At 44.1% G+C, this 4666-nt stretch overlaps 1 protein-coding gene across 1 annotated transcript in view; it reads right to left on the minus strand.

Annotated features, from left to right (window-relative positions):
- LOC105887643 (zinc finger protein 82 homolog) overlaps window positions 1-1450 on the minus strand; it is a 66061-nt gene extending 64611 nt beyond the window's left edge. Inside the window, exon 1 of the mRNA XM_012809181.2 lies at window positions 1154-1450. The gene's annotated coding sequence lies outside the window, so the exon portion shown is untranslated. The remainder of the gene's footprint in view (window positions 1-1153) is intronic.
- Window positions 1451-4666: the final 3216 nt, after the last annotated feature.

Here is a 4666-nt window from a genome sequence, read left to right on the forward strand (position 1 = left end):
ATTGTTGTTTGGTGGGCCCGGGCTGGGGATTCGAACCCGCCACCTTAGGTGTATGTGGCTGGCGCCTTAGCCACTTGAGCCACAGGCGCCGAGCCTGAGTGATTAGCTCTTAAAAGTGTAATTGAAGGGCAGCTTGGCTCATCCCTGTAATCTCAGCACTCTGGGAGGCCAAGCCAGGAGTTCCAGATCAGCCTGAACAAAAGTGAGACCCTGTTTCTGAAAATAGCTGGGTGTTGTGGTGGGCTCCTGTAGTCTCAGGTACTTGGGAGGCTGAGACAAGAGTGTCACTTGAACCCAGGAGTTTGAGGTTGCTGTGGACTAAAAAAATAATGCCATAGCACTCTACCCAGGGTGACAGAGTGAGACTCTGTCTCAATAAATAAATAAATACAGATAACTTGCATGTCTATCACTACTAAAAGTGATGGATACTTGTGGCTACAATAAAATATAGCAAAGAAACAGAACTGAAATTATAACATGGATGATTCTCACATAGTACAAATAAAAGACAAAACGCAGTGTGACAGCATTCATAAAAAGTTTCAAAACAGGGAAAAACCAGAGTATAATGCCTAGAAAGGTACAGGTGAATATAAAACCTCACGCACTTACCCAATCGCACAAACCTAATCACACATACACCATGCGGACCCTCAGCTGCAAGCAACTCACAGCCACACCAACAGGGCCGCTTATCCAAAGCTACAAATTGCCACATATGCACAACTGCACTTCCACTAAGGGGACACTCAGTCACAACCACACTGGCATATACACCGCGCATCCGCACCTGGTCACAATCTCTATCACACACTAACCACAGAGACACAGAGATGCAAACACAAAGTACTCACAGGTATCCCCACCTGTACTCTGCTGCAGACGGTCACACCATCACAAAATCACACACCACTATAGGGACAAACTCGATAAAACCCAGCCAGTCACAGGCAGGCTCCCTACACCAGCGCACACAATACCGCACGTGGTCTCAGTTTCACACACACACACACCCCACAGGCTCTCACTGTCACAGCAACAGCCAGACTCCCAGACTTTGCTGCACGCAGTGTTATCGTTAGAAACACACTCATCACGATCATTCACCACACACCACCACACAAACACCACCACACAAATTCAGTCTCACCTCCTCCACCGCACAAAGCCCGGGCTCAGTCGCCGGCCCCGCCCTCTCCTCGGATTCCTCACCTCCCGCCTTCCAAGCTTACAAAACAGAAGAATTCTCCACAGCGCTGGAGTAGGTGCCGGTGAAACCCTTAGAATCCCACCAGCGCGTGACTTGAGGCTGAATTCCCGCGAGAAGCACGGTCGTGCCGAGGAGGCCTCTGGGAAACGTAGGCAGACACCGGCTAGGATCAGGCGAAATGGCTGCCGATTGTCTGAATTCTAATCGCCGCTCAGTTGCGGCTCTGCCGAAAGGATTGCGCTCCTTTTCGAACCCCTCTTCGGAGACCTCACGAGACCCCACTTTAGGCTTAGGCCATGCCTCCCGAAGAAGGCCACTCCGACGCTGGGTTTACTTCTCAGACCAGCCCTACCATCCCCGGGAGCTGCACAGCCTCAGGAGGAGGAGAGCAAGTTAACTTGGGAGGATAATTCGCACCCGAGACTTCTGGGAAATGTAGTTCAAAACAGGGAAATCCTTTAGCAGACAGTTCAAAAGTTATTTTAATTGCTCTCACTGATAAATTTGTGCTTGGCCAAATTCCAGAGATTTTAGGAGTTAGTGCACTGAAACAGTGCGCAGGCGCAGAGTTCTTGGATTGCAGTTTTGGCCTTTGCTCTGGGGCGCATTTGGTTTGATTCTCGGTGCAGAGTTTCGGAACCTGAGGTTGTGAGACCAAAGTCTGGGGCGGGTTTGGAGTGACTGAAAGAGAGGGGTTTCCGAAATTGCATGGGGTTGTTGGTGTTCTGAGCTACTGACTTCTTAGTGAATGGTGATGGATGAGTGAGGTGGGGTTTGCAGGAAGCAAGAAAAAGAGTCCAGATGTTTGTGGCTTAGGGTGTTGGGGGTCTGGATTTTGCGTGTGTGATTGATACTTTAAATGAGCATGACTGCATTTGTGACTGGGCTTGCATATTGGAGAGTAATCGCTGAACGTCATCTGTAAAACAAGGGTGGATCTTCCTATAGCATCAGTTTTTATTAAAGATTTAAAGGGAGAAAGGTTATGTAATTGAACTGATAATATTCTAGTATTTGACTTACTTATATTCAGAAACACTATTATGAAATAGAAAATAAAATCAGTTTGGGTTTTTTTTTTTGTTTGTTTGTTTTGAGAAAGTCAATTTCAAAGGAACTTTTATTTTTTTTCTTGCTTGGAGCCTCGGCCTACAGACAAAACCATTCAATCTTCTGGGTTCTTTTTAGCGTGCTGGGGAATGGAGAGGGGAACAGGTATGTAGGGCTAAGGTTACTGATTTGGAAAATCTTGGACAAAGAAATAACTTTAAAGTTTGAAGAGTAGTGTGAAATGAAGTAGCATTTTCTGAAGAGAAAAGCATGGTTTTCAGAGATTAAGGAATTGAAGTTTAAAGTCTTTCAAAGAGCCTATTTATTAATTCCTCTGGTTACCCCCAGGCCAAAGTGGATTCTGTTAGATATGAAAATAGTTTCTAAGTACAAAGATGCTTTTTTGAAGTATTTTACTATTGTTACTTATAACGTAATTTTAAATAAAAAGAGAAAGTAAGGGAGTTGGGTATAAAATTCATTAAATGTACAACAAAAAAACATGAAATAAGATAACATGCTTAAGAATAACCTTACCAAGAAATACATTAGGCTGGACATGGTGGCTCACGCCTGTAATCCTAGCACTGGGGGTAGGTGTGTGAGGTGGAGGTAGGGGTGGGGGGGAGGCATGTGGATCACTTAAAACTCAGGAGTTAGAGACCAGCCTAAGAGTGAGACCCCTTCTGGAGGCAAGAGAGGACCTCTTGAGCCCAAGAGTTTGAGGTTGCTGTAAGTGATGGGGCCATGGCACTCTACCAAAGTGAGGCTCTGTCTCAAAAAAAAAAAATAATAATACATTACACTCATCTGATAAATTTAAAACACTACTAAAGGACACACAAGAATAGACATAAGCAAATGAAAAGTTTCATGTTCTTTTTTTTGAGACAGTCTATGTTGGCCAAGGTAGAATGCCGTGGCATCACAGCTCACAGCAACCTCAAACTCCTGGGCTTAAGTGATTCTCTTCCCTCAGCCTCCCAACTAGGTGGGACTACAGGCACCTGCCACAGAACCCAACTATTTTTTGGTTGTAGTTGTCATTGTTGTTTGGCAGGCCCAGGCTGGGTTAGAACCCGCCAGCTCCAGTTTATGTAGCTGGCGCCCTAACCACTGAGCTACAGGCACCCAACCAAGTTTCATGTTCTTGAACAGAAATCCCTACCATCATGAACATGTTACTTATTTTTATTTTGTTTTATTTTTATAAGACAGAGTCTCACTTTGTCACCCCCTCACTTTGTCATAGAGTGCAATGGGATCACAGCTCACAGCAACCTCAAACTCTTGGGCTCAAGCAGTTCTCTTGCCTCAGCCTCCCAAGTAGCTGGCACTACAGGTGCCTGCCACAACACCTGGCTATTTTTAGAGATGGGATCATGCTCTTACTCAGGATGTTCTTGAACTCCTAAGCTCAGGCAATCCACCTGCCTTGGCCTCCCATAAACATGTCATTTAAATTAATTTATCAATTTAACATAATTGACTGAAAAAAATGTATTTTTCTAAATAAGGGTATTCTAAAGTTCAAGTGGAGAAACAAAAGCAAGAGCAAACAGTAAATCTGGGGGATGAGGGGGCAATGCCAGGCAGTTGGGGCTGGTTTTACCAGATAACAAAACATACTCTACATTTTAAAAAATTAAAATAATGTGGGATTATCATCTGACTTGACAGAAGAGGAACAGAGTAGATAGAGAATCCAGAAGTGGAAACAAATAAAAATTTTAGTGTATGGTGAATGGGACATCTAAAATCCATTAGGAAAAGATGGACTTTGAAATAAACATAGTGGGGACAATTTGGTGGCCTTTCTGAAAAAAAAAAAAAAAGAGAATGAGTTATACCTTGTATGGAACCCAGTATCCATTCCAAATGGGTCAAAATTTCAAATTCTTATACATTTCTATCCTCTCATATATGTTACAAATGTTACAAATTGGCCACGTGTGGCGGCTGGCACCTATAATGTTAGCACTCTGAGAGTACCTTGTAATAGTGCTTGATATTCAAAAAGAACTCAACGGGCAGTGCCTGTGGCTTAGTGGGTAGGGCACTGCCCCCATATATGGAGGGTGGTGAGTTCAAACCCAGCCCCAGTGAACCTGCAACAAAAAAAAAAGTCAGGCATTGTGGCAGGCACCTGTAATCCCAGCTACTCGGGAGGCTGAGGCAAGAGAATCATCTAAGCCCAGGAGTTGGAGGTTGCTGTGAGCTGTGTGATGCCACAGCACTCTACCGAGGGCGATAAAGTGAGACTCTGACTCTACCAAAAAAACAAACAAACAAAAAAAAAACCACACACACAAGGCATAAAAAGAAACAGAAAACATGACTCATTCAAAGAAACAAAATAAATTCCTTCCTACACCCAAGGAAACCAATATGTTGAGCTCAATA

Source organism: Otolemur garnettii, unplaced genomic scaffold, assembly GCF_000181295.1.
Source record: "Otolemur garnettii isolate 467f Iridium unplaced genomic scaffold, OtoGar3 scaffold00100, whole genome shotgun sequence".
In the NCBI taxonomy this organism is placed as follows: Eukaryota; Metazoa; Chordata; class Mammalia; order Primates; family Galagidae; genus Otolemur; species Otolemur garnettii.